A 25,947-nucleotide genomic window follows, 5' to 3' on the forward strand; every position below is an offset into this window, starting at 1 on the left:
GTGGGGCCCAAAACTGGACACAGTACTCCAGATGAGGCCTCACCAATGTCGAATAGAGGGGGACGATCACGTCCCTCGATCTGCTCGCTATGCCCCTACTTATACATCCCAAAATGCCATTGGCCTTCTTGGCAACAAGGGCACACTGCTGACTCATATCCAGCTTCTCGTCCACTGTCACCCCTAGGTCCTTTTCCGCAGAACTGCTGCCTAGCCATTCGGTCCCTAGTCTGTAGCTGTGCATTGGGTTCTTCCGTCCTAAGTGCAGGACCCTGCACTTATCCTTATTGAACCTCATCAGATTCCTTTTGGCCCAATCTTCCAATTGGTCTAGGTCCTTCTGTATCCTATCCCTCCCCTCCAGCGTATCTACCACTCCTCCCAGTTTAGTATCATCCGCAAATTTGCTGAGAGTGCAATCCACACCATCCTCCAGATCATTTATGAAGATATTGAATAAAACCGGCCCCAGGACCGACCCTTGGGGCACTCCACTTGATACCGGCTGCCAACTAGACATGGAGCCATTGATCACTACCCGTTGAGCCCGACAATCTAGCCAGCTTTCTACCCACCTTATAGTGCATTCATCCAGCCCATACTTCCTTAACTTGGTGACAAGAATACTATGGGAGACCGTGTCAAAAGCTTTGCTAAAGTCAAGAAACAATACATCCACTGCTTTCCCTTCATCCACAGAACCAGTAATCTCATCATAAAAGGTGATTAGATTAGTCAGGCATGACCTTCCCTTGGTGAATCCATGCTGGCTGTTCCTGATCACTTTCCTCTCATGCAAGTGCTTCAGGATTGATTCTTTGAGGACCTGCTCCATGATTTTTCCAGGAACTGAGGTGAGGCTGACTGGCCTGTAGTTCCCAGGATCTTCCTTCTTCCCTTTTTTAAAGATTGGCACTACATTAGCCTTTTTCCAGTCATCCGGGACTTCCCCGGTTCGCCACGAGTTTTCAAAGATAATGGCCAGTGGCTCTGCAATCACAGCCGCCAATTCCTTTAGCACTCTCGGATGCAACTCGTCCGGCCCCATGGACTTGTGCATGTCCAGCTTTTCTAAATAGTCCCTAACCGCCTCTATCTCCACAGAGGGCTGGCCATCTCTTCCGCATTTTGTGATGCCCAGCGCAGCAGTCTGAGAGCTGACCTTGTTAGTGAAAACAGAGGCAAAAAAAGCATTGAGTAGGGTATACTTCCTGTTATTCTGGTTTATTATTTGTATTGTGGTAGTGGCTAGAGGCCCCGGTTAGGAATCAGGGACCCCTTGTGGTAGGTGCTGTACACAAATATAACACAAAGTTGCCCCTGCCCCAAAGAGCATGCAGTTTAAGGGTCTGTATCTATACTGCAGAAAAAGGTGTGTTCTTAACCCAGGTTCACTAGCCCACATTAGGTAACTCAGCTTAAAATAGCAGCGAAGCTGCGCAACTCAGCTTTTAACTCCGGTTAGCAATTCAAGTTAAAGCCTGTGGGTTGAACTTGAGCTGGTAACTCGAGTTAAAATCCGAGTTGTGTGTCCTCACTGCTATTTTACCCTGAGTTTGCTAACCTGAGTAAAGGATACAGCTTTTTTTGCCATGTAGATACACCCAATGTTTATGACCCTGTCTCACTGTAGTATTGTCACAGATTCTGTGCAGTCTGGTTAGAAAGGAAAAGATCGCCAGGAGGTGGTGGGCAAGTTTGCTTCACCTAACCTACAAGCCATAGAATCATAGAATATCAGGGTTGGAAGGGACCTCAGGAGGTCATCTAGTCCAACCCCCTGCTTAAAGCAGGACCAATCCCCAATTTTTGCCCCAGATCCCAAATGGCCCCCTCAAGGATTGAACTCACAACCCTGGGTTTAGCAGGCCAGTGCTCAAACCACTGAGCTAACAAACCTCCCCCCCCCCCCCCCCCGGTACAAGCGGCCCCATTGTGTGCACCTATTTAGATATTAAGCACCCACAGAGACCTGAACAGTTTTTCCAAGTGACAGAAGCTCCCTCATCACCAGTGAGAATGGAGCAATCCATAATTACTGCTTAATGCAGCCATATATATTTTTTTAAAGGGTGGCAGTCAGTGACAGGGCAGCCTGTGGTTCCCCTCTCATTTCTGTGGGGAGGTAGGTGTCTGAGCTTGCACTGAGACCCCCCCCCCCCCCCCCGTGCTACTGCTGCCACTGATCATTGCCAAAGCAGGGAGTCCGTGTCGGGGCACTGGAGAACATTCCTCCACTCCCTTTCCTGGGAATTCATTAACATTTTCTTGCTACTATGTTATTAATGCAGCTAATTTCTATAGCCCTGTAATTGGTGCTTTGCAAACGCAGAGTAGGAACTGTTTGCTTCCTCAAGAACTTCTGGTCTGTGTTTTGTACAGGAAGTAAAATATTGAGAAGCTGACTATGCTTCTGAGTACTGAAAGAAAAACCACATTTGTCTTCTCTGTAGAGGAAGGTGCCCAGCTTCCAGGCTGGTCAGTAGAGGTGAATGTAGAGATGCATGAGTAGAGAGCTAAGGGCCAAATCCTGCAAACTTGCTCTGTGCGGAGCTGTCAGGGTGAGTCAGTGGGAGTTCTGTGCAGGCAGAGTCCCTAAGACAGAGGGCTGCACTTCCTGGGTTTTCAACAAAGGCAGAACAGGGAACTAAAAATGTTCCTGGGATCTGATCCTGCACCCTAGACGCTTTGCGAATGACTTCATTGGGATTCGGATTGGCCCCTAGTACGTTTAAGCATTCAGCAGTTTCTAACAAAATTTCATCTTTTTCTCTTTTCAAGTTTTAATACGGAGGCCTTGGAAACTTCCAAGGAAGATCTGTTTGGCTGAGCCTGATTGTGAGCTTTAGAATGTCTCTCAACTGAAAAGCAGCTGTGTCCGAAATGTATTAGTTGACTTGTTAAATCCAACATATCCACAATTCTGCTAATTGCCCTTGTATCATCAGTTTATTGCTTTAGTCTATTGCGAACACACACTGCCCTTGCAATCCATAGTGCAGTGTCTCAACGTCCAGCAATGCACAAAAGCAGCCGGCACATCTATAGGAGAGGTGGTGATGCACTGCTCTCTGTGAATTTTTTATTTTATGTCAATAAGTTGGATTTATTTATTACTGCATAAAGTCCAAATCTGTGTATTTTGCACTTGGCATAGTCAGCTGAGGACAAGCATGCTTCTATACCAGTTGTTTTCTAGTTCGGTGAGCACGAGCAGGCTTTTTCTCTTTCTTTGACCGTAAGCAAGTCACTTAAACCCTTCTTTATAGACGTGGACAGGTGGCATGGGCAGAGAACTGGGAGTCAGATGTCTAAAGTTCTAATCTAATGGAGAGAAAGTATGGTCATGTGGCTATGGCCTGGGACTGGCCACTGGCCGAGCTGTGTTCTGTTCTCTGATCTGCCACAGCCTTCCTCTGTGATCAGGGGCAAGTGATTTAATCTCTGTCTCTGCCTCCATTCTGTATCTGTAAAATGGAGACAATGCTACTAACTGCCCACAGAGGGGCTTAATTCATTTATATATCTAAATTGCTTTGAGATCCGTAGATGGAATGTGCTATAGAAGTGCAAATTATTTTTCTTGTTAGGTATTAGTCTGCCTTTCTCTGCAACTGACTGCAAGTCACTTAGCTGAAATTTTCACAAAGGATCACAGGTTTTTTGTGCTTCAGTTTTTGGCTGAGACACCTTGGGCCTGATTTCCAGAAGCGCTCAACATCCACAGCTCTGACCAGGGTTAGCAGGAGCTGCAATTGCTCAACACCTCTGCATGCAGGCTCTCAGTGTCTGAATTGGGTTACTCAAAATCTGAACTGTCCAATTTAGAGCCCCCTTTTGAAAATGCTGGCCTTAATCTCTCTGTGTTTCTGTAAAATGAGGGTAATAATATATCCCTGCCTGAGAGGGGTGCTGAGAGTATTAGGTAGTTTATGTTTTCAAAGCACTTTGAAGGAGAAAAGAGCTGCATAAGTGATAAGAATTCTCATTGGCTTCTTAAGTTACATATTTTAAAAAAAAACAACTTACAGATATGGTAGCTTTACCATTCCAGTTTCAAATGCTTCTTTCAAAGAGTATGAGACAATTGCACCCAAAGACCATAACCATTGTAAAAAGCTGTGTACCATTGGTCAATGTAACCTCTTTCTGCATAGAATAGGGGCCCTAATATTTTTAGCATGAGTTCACAGTACTTCCTTTTATTCTAAGGATGGCAAAATTGTGCATTACTCAACTTCACGTTCAGTTTGGTTGCAATTCAGAGCAGAGCACCATTGTAAGACCAATGCACAACTTAAATTATAATGGACCACCACATCTACTGTAGTTAAGGTCTGAACCAGCTTTCTCTTTAAAGCTGGTCTCTTCTAAGTGTTCTAACATCTGCACAGTTACCTGAATTGCCTTGAGATCGGTTGTGATTCCTGGGGGTGCAGGATAGGGTTAGTGATCCAAATCTTACTTGTGTCTTATTCTCAGTTAGAAAGGTTTTGCCGTGGCCCGCTCTGCAGGGGGTCTTTTTCACCTTTTGTGAAGTAATACTGTGTAATGCAAGTACAAGTTAAATTGCATGTAAGGAACACTAACCAGGATTGGGTTTTTTGCAAGATAGCATTTGAGTTTTTGAAGAAATTGGACATATTTGACCCAAGTAAAGGAACTCTTGGATCTGAAAAGCAACGTTAGGTTACCCATTACTTAGTTCCTTGGGTTGGGAGACACACACAGGTAAACGGGTCTGTTCATAGCATAGTAATCCAAGGAATGTCAGAAGCAGGCCACCTTTGGGAGTCTGTGTTCATTCTGTAAACAGATTTCGAGGAGACGCAGTCATTTCCCCAGCTTTCTACAACTGTGTTTGAATCATTGTTTATATTTTTTGCCCCAGGAACCTCAGGATGATGATGTCCACAGTCTGATCTCAGAGCTAACTGTTTATTCACCCACATGCTGTCATTTTCTAAGTTACATTTCCCCTCCCCATACAGTCACAGCTGCATTGTGGAACGAACTTTGCAAGCTGTGATGACTGTCTTCCTTGAAACTAGATGCTATCTCTTGACTGGGTACCTGGGGTGGATAGGGGGTTGGAGAAGCAATTATAATCTCTCCAATGAATACTCTGGGTCACCTCTGTGACAATTGTAGCCTCTTCTAGGACAAGGGACCCAATGTCACTTGTAAACTATCTCCGATGCTATCAGCACAGCATGGTACTTGTAACTGAGCCATGTGACCTACACATGGCCAAAGATTTCCCATGGAAACACAGCTCAAAGTGTGAATAAAAAACAGGGTATCTCTTATAATGCTACAGTGTAGGTCTAAACTTGGTGGGGGTGGGGACTGCACACGACTGAGTTTTGCACTCTATAAATACATGACAGTGACAGGCAGGTAGGGTCTGATCTCGCAGGCACTTAGGCACTTGAGCAGCAGTTATGATTGTGCCTTGAGGCTTGTCTACGCTGCAGCCGATATAGCGGCACAGGTATGGCACAGGTTTGCCACTGTAGTGTAGATGCTTCCTATGTCGACAGAAGGGATTTTTCTGTCAGTGTAGGTAATCCACCTCTCGGAGAGTCCTTCCGTCGACCTAGCCACGTCGGCACTGGGAATCAAGTCAATCTAGCCGCAGTGCTCAGGATGTGAAATTTTTCACAGTGATGTTACTAGGTTGCTCTAAGTTTTAGATGGAGACCAGGCCTTAATGTTCACTGGATCAGGCCTATAGAGAACCCTAAAACCCAGTGGCCTAATGGCTAAAATACCAGCTTCCTAAATTAGGGATTGAGAGTTTGAATGCCAGCTGGCCTAATAAGGGAGTATTTTCAGCTACAAGTTGTTGGCTTTCAATCACATGCTATTGGGTTTAATGCAGGGACCACTGGATGAAATGTGAGACTAGGATCACAATGGTTCTTCTGGACCTTAAAATCCATGAGCATAAGGTACATGGCAAGGGTAAGAGTGAACAATACAGAGTGAAGGCTTGTGTATGCATAGCTTTTGTACTGCCCTAAATACGTCCGTTTCAAAACTGCTGGAGTTATACTGATACAACCCCTGGTGTGGATGCAGTTTTACCAGTTAAAGATGATTGTTCTAGTATAACTTATTTCTGTAAATGTACAGGAATAGGCCATATTGATACAAGCACCTTTATGCCAATATACCTGCATTCCCACTAAGGGTTGTCCCAGTATAAATATCTCATTGTAAAATCCCCCGCTAACCAAAATAGTATCGATACAAAAACTGTGTGTAGACCAGCATGAAATCTGATCAGACCCTTGGGTTAATTTTCTTTCTCACACCCTTTCAGGACAGTCCTTGTCTTTGCCTGCGTTTTCACTCATTCCAATGAAAAGGTGAGAAATGTTTGTATAATCTGTAGAAGAGCTAGTGCTTAGCTCCCAGAGCTGGAGACCAATCCTGAGCCTGCTTGTTTTGTATACTAGATAAAAGGTGCATTGTTAAACAAAAGAGAGATGTTCCCAGAACATGGTGTAAGAGAGGCCCCGCAGGAGGTGCCTTTAGGTTGTGAGCCTTTTGGAGCATTGGACCTGCTCTGTGTTTGGCCCTGATCTCCTACTATATGACACCTTGCACATTTACAGCATTGTACATTGGAATACTAAAAGATACTAGGGAGGGCCTAGGCATTGTTAGTAAATTGTTTAAAGGGGCTCGATTCAAAGCCCACTGAAGTCAATGGCAGGTGTTCCACTGATTTCTATGGGCTTTGGATCAACCCAAGGTCAGGAGATGTTAAAAGCTTAGGGCCAAATCCTGCAGTCCTTACTCAGGTCTGAATTCCCATTGGCTGCATTGGGAGATATGGTTGTTAAAGACTGTAGAGTTTGACCCTTTTTGTCTTATTTCCAGTGCTAAGCAATTGGTCAGTTTCTAATTCCATGACTGTGAGCCACTTACTTAACCTTTCTGCCTCTGTTTCTTCCGCTGTAAGATTGGGATAATAACGCTTGTCTATGTCACTGGCAGGGCTGTTAGTGTTAGCTTGGTAACATGCATATAGTGCTTTGAAATGTAAAGGGCTGTTTAATGGCTAAATAGTATTATTAACTTGAGCAATGGATAGCTCTGTATGCAGTAAGACTGCAGATTCATTTTTACAATCCTGTGCAAGAGTATTTGCCTTTCCTACACTCTGCTAAACCACTTGTGACCTTGGGGTTTTTTGCCTTCCTCTGCAGCGTGTGTGTGCGGGTCGCTTGTCAGAATTATCTGGGTCTATCTCACTCAGTCATTTCCCTGCCATGGCAGGGGCCTCATGCATTGGTGCATCTTGGTCCCTCCTGTTCTCTGCCTGTGGCACATCACAGTCTAGTCTCCTGTGGGCTGTGATATGGTCTCATTTGGGTGGTTGGGTTTAGTGGGCAGACGCTGAGTGTGGTTGGTGGCTGTGATATACAGGAGGTTGGACGAGATGATCTGGTCACCCCTTCGGGCCTCAAACTCTATCACTTGTCTAGAATGAGAGGGTGCTATTCTCTGTTCACAGTTGCACCATGGTAACCCCGTGGACTTCACTGGACCTCCTCCTGCTTTACATTCAGGTAAATGTGGGGAGAATCAGGTCCTGAGATTTACTTTTCAGTCCTCAGAAGCACCATTACCTTGAGCAACAATTGTTTCTCTTCAGAGACAGAAAGCAAAGCGAGACTTGGAACAATAAGTCCCAAATGAGTGTATGACATCCATGGATTCTGAGGATCATCCCCCTATTCCAAATTTTTCCAGAATCAAAACTTTTGTCACAGATAACATGCCACAATGAACCACAACTACAATGGGCTGATTTTGGCAATAGGCTGTAGCCTGATCATGTAATTGCATAGAACACCCCAATAGGTAGTAGTCCTTGCAGTTAGAACCATCTAAATCTATCTTGGGTCCAGCCTTTCTGGAGATGATGGTGGCAGCAGTACACAGGCCCGGAGCCAGCCTGCATGATTAATGTTCTACAAAATGCCTATATTCATGCAAGCAATTGGGACACCCTGATAATGGAAGAGCCCTGGTAGATAGTTGGGATCTAGTCATATCCTGCTGGGTGGTTAGTATTAACTCGCCTGCCTAATGCACTTCCTGGATTTAGGCCTAACCACAAGTGTCCTATCAGGGATACTTCCATGAAGCCTCCCTCTGCAAGGATTACTCACTACAAAACCCAAGTAGCAGTTTGCTTAGCTGCAGCTCCAACTCCCTCACCCAATGCACCGATGCACACACTGCCAGCTATAAACATCTCAACCCAAAATGGTATGTCCAGGCTGAGCATATCGGAGTGGATCACGGAGCGCTGCAACACATCAGGACAGAACAGCCTGGAGCAATGGTAAGGAATGCCCACCTGATGCTGAGCATTGTTGCCATGATGTCACATCTCACAGGTGGTGTGTTTCTCAACTTGATCGGCTGCATCAGGATTGACGTCACCCCCACCAAATCCATTGTGGTTGGCGGTTGGACCCCTGCTAACATCACATTGAGAAGATAAACAGGGCCTGGCCTTGTACCTGGGCAGAGTGGATGCAAATTTGGGGGTTGGACTAGATGACCTTCTGGGGTCCCTTCCAACCCTGATATTCTATGATTCAAATCACTGCCAAGTCAGAGTTGTCTGCTCACTTATGCCAGTGTGGGTGTTTCACACCCACTACACAGTATTCAAGGCTGTGGGAATCAGGTCCACTAAAGCCTACCCAGCGCCTTCCACCAAGTAATGTTCCCTGCAGTGCACAGTGACTGTATCTTGCTCTAAGGGAAGGAACTTTTTCCCATTTTTTGTCCCTGATCTCCTCCCCAGAGAGCATCCATTGTGGTACCCAGCCAGGAGCCTTGTTTCATTTTGCTTCCGTTGCTAGAATTCATTGCTGTGACCACACATCCAAACTCAAAGAGGAACGGTTCCCAGTGGCAATGGAGCTGATCGGAAATAAAGGAAGCACACCACAGGGGGCCAAGAACCCACTCTCATGAAAGTGCCACAAACACATCAGATGTATGACTGGAGGGTCTTTATAGCCTGCAATTCTTCAGCCCAAAAGCTCCCAGAAAAACCAATGTTGCTGCCCCAGCTGTGAATGGGTGGGGTCCAAATTTCCCTTGGGGTAAACCCTGGAAAACTGAGGCCTTGCGGCTGACAGACTCATGCCATCAGGAAGAGAACTCCTGAAATTGCCAGCATTATTAATCATTTTGCAAGCTGTACATCCAGCTAATGCACTTACCCAAAGAGGCTGGATATACCTGTCATGCTCTTGGTTGTCATTCCCTTATCTTCCATAGGAAAAAGGCAGCAAGTTTTACCTCGCAAAAGCAGCAGCGATTCTATGGAAAATTATTTTGATTGATCATGTAACCGAGGAAGCTGCGACTGTTCTGCAGTGTGGTTTGTGGGATTTTATCAGCGGGGTTGGCATTTTGTGGGTTTGCTATGAAACAATGATAGATAGCAGCATTGTAAGCTAACACTTTTCTTTTCTTTTTTTTGCATGTCCCTCTATGCTTTGCCATGGTACAGAGTAGTAAACTAAAAAGGCAAGGCTAGATGCGGTAGCTGTCGTCTGCAACAATTCTGTGGGTAAGAGGAGGAAGAGAGATCCTTGCAGACTTTGGCATGCCTTCCCACAGCTTCCTGTTGTCCCAGGCAATGATGAAACAAAGAACCAAAAGCATTTCACGTAGTAAATAGATGAAGGCTCAATAGGCCCAGCTCTGCAGTGATTGGTTACAGCAGCTCACAGTGTAATACCCACCCCATCAAGGGTCTTCACTAAGAATGATACAATTAAAGCAATTCATCTTCTGTTCTTCTGCACCTGTTTGCAGTGTTGTGGTAGCCCAATTGGTCCCTGGACATTAGAGAGGCCAGGTGGGTGAGGTAATAGCTTGTATTGGGCCAGCTTCTGTTGGTGAAAGACACAAGCTTTCGAGCTTATGCAGAGCTCTGTGTAAGCTCAAAAGCTTGTCTTTTTCACCAACAGAAGTTGGCCCAATAAAAGATACTACCTCACCCACCTTGTCTCTCCGTCTTCACCTGCACGTTCTTCCCAAAGTTATGAAAGTCACTTAAAATTGAGGCCACAAGGTATAACCATCAATGCCTGCATTTTATTGGGTGAGTGATTTTGGTGTCCCATTCAGTGAAGATGCTGCAGTAAATCGTCTTATAGTTAGGACGAACGGGTTGATCCTGCTTCCATTGGATTTAGTGGTAACCTTCCTATTAATTCTAATGGGAGTAGTATTAAATCCCAAATCCCTGCTCGTCTTTATCACCCAAGCAGTCCACTGAAGTCAGTGGGGCTACTCATGTGGTTCAGATTTGGTCCTAATCATTATAAAAATGATGAAGCTCACGTGAAGCAAGGTGGGGGCAGTGGGGGCCCCAGATTCCATGCCTGCTCTGCAACTTGCAGGCTTCCCCACTTCCTCTCCTGCAGTAAGACTTGGCACAGAGGAAACTGTCTAACCGCCTCCAGTAACAGGAGCAGAAGGAAAGTAACTATTATGATTTGTATTGTGGGAGCATCCATGGGCCTTAATAATGGAGTGTGCTAGGTGCTGTACAAATGCATGCTTTTTATACCTCTGCAGCATCAAGAGATCCTGATCAGGGATTGTGCTAGGCTCTCTTTGTAGTGGCTTAGTGCCCAGCAAATCATACAAACTATCCCTGTTCATTGTCCTGTGAGGAGACCTTTTAAAAGTCATCTGCACCTGATAGCATCACAAGCTGTCTTGAATCTTCAGAGTGGGGCTGGTGCTCCTCTCACTGGCACTTTGTTGGCACCAGTGTTAAACTCTGCGTTGACTTGGAAGAACAGAGAAGTGAGTTTTCATAAGATGAACAGAAATATTGATTTTATTGGATTTAAATCCACTGCTGAATTTAAAGAGGAGAAAAGTACCTGAGTTTTGCTGGCATGGTGCTATTAAACACACCCTTATTAGTAAGCTCTGGGGTTCCGCTAAAGAGTTAAATGGGTCATAGTGATTAAGGCTTGAATGGTAAACATTTCACAAGGGCCACTCCATTCTGCTCTTGCCCTGCAACTAATTAGACTTAGCAGATTCCTCCCCCGTGTGGCCCATTCCACACCCAACTAATGATGCCAGTGAAAAATGAGGAGTTTCCTGGGCTGGTTTCACAGTATTACCCATAACCAGCCCATTTGGTCGCTTCGTAAGGCTCAATTTGCTCCTTTGCCAGAACCCCGCTGGATTGGTTGCTCTTTTCATTCAGGTTGCAGGTCAGGCAGTTTTGTAAACTCTGATTTTTTAAAATGGAGAAGGGCTTTGATTTATTGACCCATTGCCTCTGCAAATCGAGTTGTCTGGGCTGACATCTGCAGATAAGAGGCTGTCAAGTAATGGCTTATTATTGATGGATTGCCAGCGTGGGCAGTTTGCTTGAAGAAGAATCAATGGCAATCAATCTTCAAAGTATAAACTTTCAAGGAGGAGACTCGTTTCCAAATTGGGTGCAGCGGGTCAGGACGACACCATATCTGACATCCTGACTGTGTTCGGCTTTAATCCTGCAACGATGTATGAAGCACAGAACAAAATCGTTTTCACATCTGCCTGCTTTCAAGTCTTGGATTTTCCTTCTCTGCATTTTAGGGCCATTATTCTAAACTCTTCCTGCAGCGTACAGAGCACTCTCAACTCCCGTGGATATTGATGGGAGTTGAGAGAGCTCAGCACCTTTCAGGATGGATGTGGCCTTAAATTCACTGAAGCCCAAAATCATGGAACAGGGAGGGGTGGTTGAACAGTCTGTGCTATGACACATCAAAACCTACCAGTTTGAACACTATATAAATAAAACAAAACATCTATTTTAATGCCTGGTAACAGAGGTTTCCTTCCTGTGGGTGACTGAATTTAGGTGATAGCAGAGCAAAATATCCACTGTCACCAAATGTTTATTGTTCCTTATGGATGCTGTCACTCTGGTTTGAGTTCATTTTGAAAAGTAGACCTAACCTTTATTTAACACTCCCATGACATTTTGGATTTTTAGTGCAGTTTCAAACGAATAGTTTAAAAAACAAAATGGGATTTGTGATATTTTAAGGATGTAACACTCTTTAAAATGTTTAGAGCTTTAGCATCAAGTGGGGAAGATTGAGGGCTGGATTCTGATCTCATGCTACTGGCTTCAACTGAGATAATCCAGATTTACACTGATATTCATGTGATCAGACCTGTCCCCTAAATCTTCTAGATTGAAGCAGCAATCATAGCCCTAAAATATGAGTATTTATGGGGGTAGGGTGGGAGGGGGAGCTTGGATTCCTACTGGCTATGAAGAGTAATTAAGTAACAGGACATAAAATAGATGAGACAGCAAAGGAGGAAATGTTGCTGTGATGATAATACAAGAAGGTAAAAATGGAAGCGTATAAGAGAATCTATTTCTAAGGGATAAGTCTTTGTCTTTCAGTTGCAATGTTGTCATTTTAACCAAGAAAGCTCGGATTGAGAAGCACAGTTATGGGGTGAGGGAGAGGGAATTAAATTGCTCCAATTAAGATATAATGTAGGGTGGCCGGAGGATGAGTGGACAAGATTACTTCCAACTGTCTTGTTTAGCTTTTGGATCTGTTGCCAGTAAGCAAATCCTCATTTGCATAGGCCTTTAATCTGTAGAGTAAAAGGTGTTTGTCGGGAGCTATAACTGTGCTGCACTATTGAAAACGATATTTTTAAAACTGTTCCTTTTGACTAAAAACACTTCCCCCCTCAAATCTTTTCTGCCATTTTTAAAGCAGAGATGAGCCAAGACATGGTAAGAAGGAAAAAACTGTCAGGGAGAAGGAGCTGTTTTGACTAAAGCTTCATTAGAGGGACCCTCCACCAGTTTGTTGGGAGAAAGTCAAGAGCAGACATTTAAACTATGTGTCTTATAGAGAAACCACTGTAAAAAAATGTGGGAAAGTGCATGTTAGTCTCAGGGTTTTTAAAATCATTGGAGGTAGGGAGTTTGACATAGACTCTTGCTAGAACTTCAGAAAGGGATTAGCACTTGTTTATGGAGCTATTCAACTTTGCATGTAGTCCTGAAATGGCATTTCCTCATGTCTGCAGCAGCCCTCATTTCATGAAATGGATGCAACTGCTGAAAAAAGATCTCGCGTGAGCATGCTCACTGGAAGATTAATCCTTTAGAGGGAGTTGGAGAGTTAAGCTACTGTAATTTCTCTGCAGTTGGCTGCAGTAAACAACTGCTCTAAAGACACGAGGAAAAAAAATTGACAGAGGTACATGGGACTAATGTACATATCTTTTTGTGTTTCTATATAACATAGAGGGGTTGATAAAGGTTTTCTCTATAGAGAATTGGGAAAGAAGGATCTTTGTTATGATTTTATGGGTAACCTTCATGTTGTGGGTTTATTTTATTTTCCAGGCCACTGTAATCCTATTTCAGTGCAAGGCCATACTGAGAAGCTGGTTTACTTTCTAGAAGTGGGTAGAGCCCTGTTTCTGCCTTCATGTTGGGCTAAATGAATATACCAGTTGAGGCCTGCTGCACACTCGTGCTGTGTTGGCAGGAAGGAGCTGATAACACTCAATACTTTTCGCTTGTGAGCATAGCCCAATGTTATTTTTTTTTTTAAATATGCTTCTGTTGAAAGTAAATTTGTAAAGGGATTAGCTTTGATTGCTTGCAGAAGAATAGTCTTTTTATTACATTTTTAAAAGAAAATGCATAAAGAACTGCCAACTTGTTATATTGGTGAGATATCTTAGCTTTGGTCTAAAGGGCGATCACTTTTGAAGGCTGAGAGAAGCCTGCCTTGGTGGCAAGGGAATTGTTGTGTGCACAAGGACTGTGTCAAGGTGAAACTGGGCCATTTTGTTTTTCAGTCGCTCTTTTGTGAGTGCAGCCTGAAAGAGTGAAATCATCTGCCAGTTATTAGTGAAAGGACAGCATGGTATCAGCTCTTGCCCTGAAAGCATGGACGGAGGAAAACATTGTTTACCATCCTTAATACTTTAATTAACAACAACATCAGCAACAAGAAGATTAAGACACTTCAGATCAAGGGCCAGCCTGGTCCCTGCTGTAACTCCATTGAAGTCCAGCCCAGTTTAGTTTCTTTCTTGGGCTGAGTCAGCACTGTGTGAGAGCTGGGAAGGGCAGAGCTCAGTAACCCACAGCTTGGGTGTTTGCCACTGAAAACTTCTAACTAATCCTTTGGAGGGGATGATGGAATCAAGGTGAACTGAATGTCAGTAAAGCACGCTGGGGATTTTTTTGGAGTGGGGTGGCATTGATTATTACATCACTAGCTTTAGTAATTCACCCCTCTTCAGTAGCAAGAGTGCTTATGGACTGCTTCCTACCTTGTTCGTTCCAGGACTGCATTACTGGAGCAAAAGGGGGAAAGGGTGCACTTCTCCTAGTTCTGAGGAAGCTAAAGTATCTTGCAATATGATGAGAAAGAGTGAACAATAGGCAGCCGTTCTTTCTGTACAGTCTATGCCATTGAGAAACTGTGCTGGATGGCTGTGATGCTAGTCCTGGCCTTGGCCGCTGTTAATGAATTTCCAGCAGCAGCAGGAGTATGTCTTTGCAGTGCTGCATGTTGGAAAATGGCTACTTATGTCCTTGGTGGTGGTGTGAAGAAGGGGATTGTGTTTTAACAGGTAGGCAAATGCTGATGGCTCCCACTGGATTCTTCCTGCAATAGCCGTGGGCTTAAACACAATACGCAGGTGAAAGTTAATGCAGTCAAATGAGTTCAAAAGGGCATTTCTGTGACAGAATTTGCTGAGCTAGATACACTGTGTTTTTCAGGAAGATTTTGCCAGACCGTCGTTGAGTTTCTTAGGTTTATTTTTCACTCGGAACCATCTTCTTTCACTCCTTTCCGAAAGCTTTGGCTAGCACAGATTGTCAATGTTCTGTGGACATTTTTAGGGAATACTGATGGGTGTGTACGTAGGGGAAATAATTAGCTACTAAATGCAAATGGATTGCATTTTACTGTTTTAAATACCATTGTAGTCTCTCTGAGGGAGGGTTAATTATGTCTTCCTTTTGTTGGGTGCGAGGAAAGGGTTTTTTATATATATGGGGAGGAGCATTGTTTTCAGAGTATGTTTTCAAATGTGATGGAACAAAGCTGTGTTTGTCATCTCGGAAAAGCTACAGTTCTGCTGGGATCCAGCAATGCTGCCTGGTTTCTCAATGTGTGTGTGTTTCCTAACAAGGGTTTTTTATCTATTGTCTGATGCCAGTGAAGGATTTTCATGATGAGAAAAACCACTCAAACGGGCAAATTACAACTGGCTGAAGCAAAGGGGGCTGTTTTCAATTTTTAAAGATAAAATACAAGGAAAAATTGAAGAAAAAAGACTAAAACAGGACTTCAAATCTGATTATTTTGTTTGTGGTGGGCATAGCAATCATCTCTCATTAACCCACCAAGCGTAAGTGCTGGCGTATCTTGCAAGTATAGAATCCAGAGGTCTCATAACACCAGGGCTGTGGGCATACAGTGAGGGAACCTCCTGTTGAGTAGGATCCATATATCATGGTGTCTCTCCCAAAGTGCAAACAGTTCTTGTTTCCTTCCTCTTTTTGTAGAAAAGTGACTATAGCGCCTGAATCAGAGCTTTTCGCCCTCCTCATTCATCTCAACCTCATCCAGGGGATGGACAAGAATTAACCTAGTCACTAACACAATGCCAAATGCTCATCTCAAAAATCTCTTCCAGCCTCTGGCCTTGCCTCCTCTCACTTGTCCTGTTGGAAGGTGGTCTAGGGCTGTAGTGTCTGGCACCAGAAATTAAAGGGAAGACTCAACAAGGAGAAATACGACACTTCAGTGCACATGCCTTTTGGCTCAGAACCTCTCTGCTCTGGTCAGCTTACCCTGGGGTAGGACTGAGGCTTTGCTTAGCTTGGTTCAGACTAAAAAGAGGAAACAGTTTCAGCATATTTAGCCAGAAGTCCAGTCCTTTGGTGTCACCAAACCTGCAGCTTCTCAGGGTGTTCATGTGTCCCGGTCAAAGCTTGGTCTCGCTTGGTAGGACACTAGGACTTCCTTCTGACAGATCCCCCAAGCTACCTCTCTTTCCTGTTGATGTAGAACACCTTTCTCTTTCCAGTTAGGATGCTGGGCAGCTTCTCCATGACAGGCAAGGCCTTCCCACTGGTTCATTTGAAGGGAATTAGCCACATCCCTGTCTGACCTACGTTTAATCTGGACTGAGTTTCAACGGTGAGCTCTTAAAGGTGTTAGGTAATGTCCTAACTAACACATTCTGACAGTCAAGTGTAGATAAGGCCGTGTAGATTTTAACAGGTGCTAATCTGGTTGAGCCAGAGGCCGGGCTTCCACCAGTGTAGCTCTTGCTGCTAGGAGTGCTGGGATAGACTGACTGCTAGAGGCAGGTTAGCCACCTGGTTGTCTGGACCCCATATGAGCAAGGTAGGAGAACATAGTGATGTAATCGCCAGCAGCTTGTCGATATTAGTGCTCCCATTATTGCTCTTGTAGCTGGGGCCGCACCATTGCTGGTGTGGTGTTGGGAACTTGGAAGAAAAATGCCAGTGCAGAGCAGGCCTTGATGTCTTTTACTAGACTCCTAGACTTCATTGTAAACCCCACCTAAGGAAGTTAGGTGCCCAAATCCCATTGGATTTTCAGTGGGATTGGGTACCTAACTTCCTTAGACTTCTTTGCAACTCCCAGCTTTAGGGCCAGTTTCTGCTTTTTGTTCCTCTAGTGCAACTCTGCTTAATTCAGTGGAGGAACTGAAAGCCAAATAGAGTCTTGTTGACTAGTAGATGCCTAGCTCTTTGGCAGACGACAGTCCCTGAGTTTGTTAAAAGCAGTTCATAAGAAATAAAAGCAAGTGGAACTGACCAGCCTTTCAGACACCTGAGACCAGTTCTCAGAAATGTTACAGGGCTGCAGCAGTGATCCGAAGGCAAAAGCAACTCACCAGATAGGCTATATGATACATATTCCTCAGTCATTACTAGCCAAATAATGACCATTAGAGCTCATTGCCTTTGCTTCAGTATCTTTACTCCTTCAGCCGGTCGTTATCAGGTGGGTAATGACCTGAAAGCCAGACATATGGCTTAAGCATTGTAATTGTCCACTATGCTGAATCCTCTTTTTGCTGGAAAACTGTGCAAGGGTTTCCTTTAAAGCACGGTGTTTGTCTCCGCTTGTGCCTTGTTGTGTCTTGCACTAGAAGTGGAATCATATCACCCCTCTCCTCAAACACTTGTCCTGGCCTCCTGGCCCTTTTGGAATCCAATTCAAAGATTGCATTTCAGCTTTTCAGAACCCTCAGAGGGCTCCTAACTGCTGCACTCTCTCTGCTCTGGCAACATTGTTCACTGCCAGTCCCTCCAGCACTGGGGGGGGAAGGGATCAGAGTCCTACCTACACATTCAGTATGGCTGTCCATCTGCCTGAGTCAGGTCTCCACCTTCCCTCAGCATATACGAGCTCTGTGGAGTGTTCTGCAATGCCTTGTGGTGGATGGGCAAGAAGAATTGGACTGTATCATAATCAGCCATGGGAGTTCTGCCCTAGGAAGATCGCTCAGCCTCCTGGTGTGATGCCACTAGGAGGAGACAGAGCAGGGTGTAGGTTACACTGGCTGGAAAGAGGATTCTCACCTGGGCCTATCAAGGCAGGTATATAAAGAGAAAGTGGGAAGTAGTTTGGAGGCTCTCTCTCAGGGAAAGAGAGTCTTTTACACATCTGCAAAACAAGGTTAATAACTATGCTACCAGCAGGAGGACAAGGCTTAATTAATTAATGAGCATAGGTAAAGTACCTTGGGATTCTTGGATGAAAGGTGCTACAGGGGAACAAAATGTTGTTATTGTACATAAAGTTTCTTTGAAAAACGATATACAGTGAAAGGAGAGAGTGATGGTGTGCAACTTGCAGGGGAAGAACAATAAATGAAACAGCGAAGGGAAAGATCTGAAATGTAAATTATACATATGCAACGATGCTAGTTACAAGGAGGGGAGAATGGAAAGACCCGGGAAAGGACAGGTGGGTGGGGAACAGGCAGGTTTTTAAGGTAGTCTTTGAAGAGAGGAAGTGACATAGTTGCTTGCGAAGAGAAGGAAGTGCACAACAGATCATTCTTAGAGCGTCCTCTACTCCCTGACCTACTTGCTGTCAGTAATTCGCTGTTAGAAAGGAAAACAAAAGAAACTGAAGTTCTCCTTAGAAAAGATATAGATCCATTTTTCCACTCTGCCTTTTCCAGGAACTCTGCATCAGCTTTACGGAAAAGGGGAGAGGCAGATGTCTGGAGTTTACAGTGAACCCTCTGGAGAAAGCAGAAGGGTAAACCCAGGGCCACATATTTCACTCTGGTGTTATGAATCATGATACTGAAGGGGGACAGTATTGGAATCCTGAAACCAGACTCAGATGTATCTACCAACTTTAATGTGCAAGCCCCTTAATGCAAGAGCAGCTATTTCTTCAAGAACGATACAGGTGTGACTTAATTGGCTTGCCTGGGGATACATCTCACCATAACACATTGTGAGCGTTAGAAATTATCTGTCCCTAACCTCCTTCCTAATCCATTGCAAACTAAAAGTCTGCTTTCCCTGCCTCTGCGCCTGGAGGAGCCCCCACTAGCTTGGTATATCTTAATCTCATTTTATTTTCCAGATCATTTGATTTCTCAGTGCTTCTGCAATCCTTAGTGTTCTTGGGAATCTTTGGGTCCATCAATCTTTATCTCAGAGTCTTTGGTTTCCTTGTCAGGCCCGTAGCAACCTTGAAACAAAGTTCCCAAACTGTCTCTCATATGTAACCCAAACTGCTTATGATCTGGAATCTTTCAGTAGTGTGTGTACAACTCTTGGTAAATCAAATTCTGCTCTCTTTGTAGTATGACACTGGTGCTCTCCTTTCCCCTCTCCCTCCTCTACTGTTGGAGATTGGGAATTAAATGCCAAATATTTAGTAGATCCACCTGTGTGTTTAAATGTCGTGGGGTATTTCAGACATCCCAGTAACTGGATTAATCACAAAACAGAGAACCAAATATCTCAAATAGTTAAAAAAAAAAAAAAAAAGTGAATAAGCAAATAAAACTGAAAGCAGCACACTTCTACTCTGCATTCAGCACCAAACCTTGTCCAAGTAACCTTCCTCCTGCACATAATTTAGGTACAGATTCTAGCCTTCTCTAAACTGATGGAAATCCATTTGAACTGCAGTGACTTCAGTGGAGTTACTCTAGATTTACACCAGAGTGAGGAGGTCAGTCTAGCCCTTCATTTCTGTATTGTTTTTTACTTTCTAAATAGCAGTTAAAATTAGTAATAATAGTGTCTGAAATGACAATAATCTCTTAAGTATTCCTTACATCCTTTACATCCAGGGAGTTAGCTCTCCCACGCGATTTACCTCCAGAAGTTCTGCAGGTGCCTTGAGGGTTTGTCCAAGAACACCTTGAATGGGTAGGAAAAATGAGAAAGTCCCCTGGTTTTCGAAGTTGTCATTTGTGCTCTTGGCTAAGCTGATTATTTTATTTATTCCAATAATCCTCTCTTCCAGAATAAAAGAAAATTAATTGTCTGCCTATTTCTGGAGTGATTTGCCCTTCAGACAGAGTTGCTTGGCAAAGTGCTTAAAATCTGGGCTGAAAAGATGGCTGAGTGTTTAAAATCGGAGTTGCTATAAGAGAGGGTTTGGATTTTAATAGGCTAGTATTCAAGTTGCCACAAAGAGTACCATTTGCTCAGTGTTCTGTAGGATTATGAAGTCCTTTCTCTACATATTAAAAATGGGGTCAAACCTGTTGTGATAGATAGTGTGTCTTAGCTAGGATTTTGTTGGCAATATGAACTGGCTGGAATTGAAGCCCTAAAAATGATACAGCATTAAACACAAACTTTTTTTTTTTTTAAATGTGGAGCATTGTCATTGTTTTTCACTGTGTTTACTTGTTTGCCTGCTAGTCAGTTTCAGCTGCATTAAACTGCTTGAAAACAGTTAAAGATCTATTTCAGTGAGCTGTGATGGAACAATGAGACTTTTAGTGCGTATCATACCTGGCTCTTCGGACTGTTAAATATCACGTGATTTCTTGTCTGCACAGGGTCAAGCTAAATTTACTACAGCAAAAAGCTGTATGGCTTCTTGGCAAAGATCAAAAGCAATGTCATAATATTTAGTGATGAGAGTAGCTACTGCAGAGAGATATAGGTCAGAGTCTGTGTGTGGTGAAGAGGAGAATTTCATCTGTATCTCGGGTCTTATTGTCTTTGATCCTGCTGCTAAATTTTGTTCTCCTTGTTTAAGAATGCTTTTACCCTGGAATTTACACCAGTGTATCTCCATTAACATCTATGAAGTGACTTGAGATTCAGGCACATGCAACTGAGAGGAGATTCAGCCCCTCCATTTTGCCATTTAGATTAATTCCCAGTCCAAATGGCCACATCCAGATTTCCTCCTGCCTCCGCCACGAGATTAGGTTCAACACATGGCGGAATGATACATGGGCTGAACAAACAGCTTGGCTACTAAATGGCAAACTAGGCTTCTTGTGGCTGATACAATCAGCTTCCTGCTCACCATGAATGCTAAGTGCTCGGACCTGTGTCATCCATTGCATTTGCCAGGTGTGCGTCAGTTTGTGTTCCAGTGAATGTTAATCCTAATACACACTGGTGGTTCTGGCACAGTTTGGACTGTGCCGAGCTGTGGGAAATACAGAAAAGTTTAAAACTGTGAATACTGTCAGACCGAAGACATGCCTGGTATCAGGGCAGGAGAGACGAAGGGAATGAACAGGGGGTTGTTTGTCCAAACCATTCACTTTCCCCACCAGCATTATACACAAAGGGCCAAATTCAGACTGGTATATGTGGGTGCATCACCCTCGAATTCAGTGGGGATACTCACTTATACCAGCACTGAGTTTGGTCTGAAACCTCCCTCCTCACCTCACTGCATGATCAGAAGGCAGCAAGGACAGACCCTTGGCAGCTCCAATGCTGTTTCAACACAGAAGGGTACCAAGAAGGCGCATGGCAGTAAATGCCTCGTATCTGTCATGTGTTTCCACCTCCTGTTGTCGTGAGGCTGTCCGAAAAGAGCTGGAAGGTAATCCATCATTGTAAGGATCAGGGTAGGAGTTAATTAATTTCCACAATCTTTCTGTAGCATTTAGTCCAGCTAGTAGTAACTGTTTTACTAGGCTGCTGCAATAATCCCATAAGGGACCCACTGGGAGCAGGCTCAGCATGAAGGATCAAGAGCTCAGGGATATTTCCATCAGTCCAACCGCACAGGTGAGAATCCCTTGTATTTACATCCACAGTTTGGCTGTGCCACCATGTACGGGAGAACAAATCTCTACCCTCCTCATTCAGCATAGATCTTGGGATGGTCTTTTTATTTTTATTTAAATACCATCAAACTAGCGCGACAGTTAATTAGTGAGACTCCTAATAGCTTTCTGTTTTGCCAAAGAGTGATTTAGAATTGATCTGTATAGCATGTTACAATAGAACTCTCTCTCCTTCCCATTCTGAAGTCCTCAAGGGATATGCTGCAGCATAAAGCTGTCCAATTCTGTTCCTCTTTTTGCTGCTTAATATGATGATGACGACATGTTGAGCACGGTTGATGTGCTTGGCAGTTAACAAACATTGAGGAAGATGTTGTCCCAGCCCTGAGGAGCTTACAATTGCATAGTCTGCTCCCCTTGAATTCAACAGGAAAGCTCTCGTTGACTTCAGTGTTTCAGGATCAGTCCCTTTGTTAAACACAGGGCCAGTAAACCAACATCATTCCACTGAAGTAAACGGAGCTATGCTGGTTTATATCAGCTGAGGATCTGACCCACAGACAGTGTATTTCAGATGTTACTGATACATAAGTTGAAAGCTGAATCTATAAGCCATGCAGAGTTTTGTTGTAAAGGTATGATTCGTACTTGGTGGGTTATTGTCAAAAATGCTTTTGTGTAACTGTAGAACCCTAATAGCCAAGATGGAGTCCGCTCTGCAGGGCAGGTTGGCCAAGGAAATGCATGCACAGGAATGCAGCAGGGAAACTCCCTACACCCCAGGGACACCTGTTCCATACCCTGTGGAGTAAACATCCCCCTCTCCCCCGGAATGGCACAATGAATATAGGAAAGGGAAATATTTGTTTACAGAAGGATGAATGGAAAAAAATAACAAAGATAGTTAGAGCAGTAAAACAGGGTAACATCCAACACAAGGACCCAAGGGTCCAGGGGTACCACAATATAAAAGTATAGACGCTGAGCAATGCATCTAGACTCAGAGGTTAGGAATCCTAGGCAGAGTTCCAGTCCAGCAGCAAGTCTTGGGTGCTCCTGGTCATCTTCAGCGCCAGTAAATTTTCCCCAACAAAACCCTCTGGTGCCTTCTTCTGCCCCTCTCTGCAAATCCACACAGAGTAACAACCTCCCTCATTCCCAGTGTACAGTCACAAGCCCAACTACTCCTGGCCCCATACAATTCTGGGTGATGATGGCGATGCTGGGTCCAGCTCCGGTTTGTCCTTCTCAGGTGATTCCTTCCTGGCACGGTGCTCCCCATGGATCCCATCCTGGTTGGCTGCTCTGTCCCTCCTGGGCTCCAGGCTGGTTCTCGACTGCTTTGGTACGTGAGGGCCTGCTCGATGTAGGCACTCTTGTCTGGAGCTACAGACACCACACGGTCCTGTTGCTTCTCCCCTTGGAACAACCAGCATTTCCTCTCCCTCAGGATGAGGTTTTAAAGGTGCCATGCCCTCTCAACCCCAAGGGGTTACAGTTGGAAGGTAGGTGTATTACAGGAGGATCATGTCATGGTGAAATATCAAAGTTTATGAAGTTCACAGCAAAGCTCCTGAAAGACCAGAGACTTGTTTTAACCAAAATGAATCGGTACAGTTTGACATCTGCAAAACAAAGAGTAGAGAGGATGGATGGTAGAGGTCAACATTTGCAGGGCATTGTAGACCTTCTCAGGACCCTAGCTTGTGTCCCCTTCAACTTTCAATAGTCTTTTCAAAAGACCAGTTTTTTACAGGTACCTCTCTCTTTCCTCCAAGTTCTTTGTGGTGCTTCACTGCTGCACCGGCTTTGGCTAACTGGGTCAGTGTCTGTGTGTGGTCCACCCCAGTGTGACACTCCTGTCTTGTTCTGTTGACTTAATGTTGCTGCCACTCTCCTACTCTGTTTTCCACACAGCCCTGTGTGATGACACCAGCACTCTCTGAGCCTGACTCTGATCTCTGTTCCACCAGTGTCAATCTGGAGTAACCCACTCAAGTCAAGGGGCTGATTGTCCGTTGCACTGCCTCGTGTGTGATTGTTTACACCTGGGCAAAGCAGATGTAAAACTGTACCAGATTAGAATGGCAGTGTGTTATACACACAGTGCAGGGCAAAAGAGAATCAGGCCCAGAGTGCTTACTGTAGATTTACACTTGTTTAACAGAGGTCAGAATCTGGCCCTCAGAGTTTAACTCTTCATCCATATTTTAAGATGTTGAGATTGCTTAAGAGACCATGCTGGCCAGGATCTGTAGGATTTGGCCTGTTAGTTGCAGCTTTGGTGCAACTGATGAAGCAGGTTACTTGTGAGGTATATAACAGGAATGTAGCTGCATTACACCCCTTGATATCTTAACATCATGCTGAAAGCTGGACCATGACCCAAAGCCTGTGTATCTGGGTGTTACACTGGGCTCTACTTTGACTTGCAAGGAACACCTTACCAAAACCTTGCTGAAAATATAGACAAGAAACAACCTGACCAGCAAACTAGCTGCTCTTACCTTGGGAGTGAGTGCGGGGACACTAAGGCATTCTGGGCTTGCTTTCTACTATGCTGTAGCAGAATATTGCTCCACGGTGTGGCTCAGCTCTTTTCACACAGGACTAGAAGACAGTCAGTTGAACGCAACCATTCATATAATAACAGGTACCAGGAGACTGACCAACCTAGCTTGGCTACCAGTTCTGTCCAATATTGCCTCTCTTGACATTAGGCAGCAAGTCACCTTGCAGAATTTGCTCCATAGGGTGCAAGACTTGCCACAGCTATCTCTGTGTAAAAATGAGTTTCATTTACTGAGCCACTGTCTCAGCTCAAGGCAGGCCACTTGGAGAGTCCCCCCAAGGCAGGGGATCTCAACCTTTTTCTTTCTGAGGCCCCTCAGCATGGCCCACCTGTGTTACAACGACTGATTTTCTTCATATAAAACGTAGCGTCGGTTTTAGGGGGTAGCAAACAGGGCAGTTGCTTGGGGCCCAATGCCACAGAGCCCGCCGTGAAGCTAAGTTGCTCAGGCTTTGGCTTCAGCCCCAGTTGACGAGGCTTAGGGCCCTGGACTTCAGCCCCATCTTTGGGTACTCCATCTTTGGGTAGAAATCAATCCCTTCGGAGATGGAATGATCATGACTCCCCCTTTTGCCACCATGGCCTATTAGAAGATGTAGGTCGCATATTTGCAGGTTGCACCTATCAAAAAGGTTCCACCCTAGACGTGTACAATGCTCTTCCCTCATCTGTTGACTGGTTAAGACACTCAGACTAACACACTTGACTTGACTATCTGTGCAGATGTATATATCTCCACACGTTCACTTTCTCCTTTGCCCACTCACAAATTCATCCCCGAAGCTGTGTGGCTTTGCAGGTGTTATGTTTAAACCCAAATACTGCAGGATCAGTAACACAGATGCACACTCTTCATCCTGAGGGAGACCAGGCTGAGCTCTTAATCTGGGGCATTGCTCATTTTTCTGGGGTGACAGGTGCGTACCCCTAAAAGAAATAAACTTGTATTTCAAGCAGGTTTCTTGCATCAGCATAGGAAGGAACAAAAAACCGTGGGGCTGGCACACAATGAAGTGGTAGTGATAAAAATTAGCAGACTGCATAGGCATACAGCTCTACAAAGCCAATAGGGTCCTACACATATGTGATACTCAAATACTATAGTTTATCCCATAGTCAGCCAACGCTCTCTCATTGTTTCTAGCTCCCCTGCCATCCAAATTTCGAGGGGCCTGTCCTGAATGCTTTGTGCACCCAAAACTCCAGTTGAAGTCAGTGGGAGGAGTTCACCCAGGAGTACTTCCTCTTGGTCTCATGGCTCGGATTGATCATAGCAGCAGTTTACAGTCTGACACCTCCTGTGTTAGGGGACTATACTCTGCTGATGCAGAGGGGATGGATTTGAGGATCCAATAGATCTTTTCCATCCCTAACTACTGTGATCCCTGAAATGGATCACCAAACACTGCCTTCTGCTCTTTCTCCCCCCAGACCTGAAAGATGAGAAAATGGTCAGGCATCCCTGTAGACAGAAAAACCTGCCAGTGCTGTCCATGCAGCTTCTCTTCTTAGTGACAGGTTTCAGAGTGGTAGCCGTGTTAGTCTGTATCAGCAAAAACAACAAGGAGTCCTTGTGGCACCTTAGAGACTAACAAATTTATTTGGGCATAAGCTTCACACCTTCTTGTCAACTGTCTGTAATGGGCCACTCTCTTACCACTTCAAAAGTTATTTTTCCTCCCTTGGTATCCTGCTGTTAATTGATTTATCTCGTTAGACTGACCTCACACTTGGTAAAGCAACACCCCATCTTTTCATGTATTTATACCTGCTCCTGTATTTTCACTCCCTGCAACTGATGAAGTGGGTTCTAGCCCACGAAGGCTTATGCCCAAATAAATTTGTTAGTCTCTAAGGTGCCACAAGGACTCCTCATTGTTTTTTCTCTTCTTAGTGAGCAACAAGAGATTCCTTGTTAAGAAACAGCCATGTCAATTCTGCATATCCATGGGAAAGGCCCATTTCAACTCTCCTTCAGGCTTAGCCATCTAGCCTGTGTATTTTCCAGTGGGTAACTTCTTAAT

At 44.4% G+C, this 25,947-nt stretch overlaps 1 protein-coding gene across 3 annotated transcripts in view; it reads left to right on the forward strand.

Moving 5' to 3' along the window:
- Positions 1-25,947, forward strand: part of EHMT1 (euchromatic histone lysine methyltransferase 1) — a 170,447-nt gene that overhangs the window by 12,045 nt on the left and 132,455 nt on the right. The window contains exon 1 of one of the 3 annotated variants that reach the window (XM_073313921.1): positions 13,193-13,301. The exons of the other annotated variants lie outside the window; for them this stretch is intronic. The gene's annotated coding sequence lies outside the window, so the exon portion shown is untranslated. Of the gene's footprint in view, positions 1-13,192; positions 13,302-25,947 lie in introns of those variants that run through there. 3 annotated transcript variants of the gene reach the window in all.

This window comes from Lepidochelys kempii, chromosome 16 (genome assembly GCF_965140285.1).
Source record: "Lepidochelys kempii isolate rLepKem1 chromosome 16, rLepKem1.hap1, whole genome shotgun sequence".
NCBI classification, from domain to species: Eukaryota; Metazoa; Chordata; order Testudines; family Cheloniidae; genus Lepidochelys; species Lepidochelys kempii.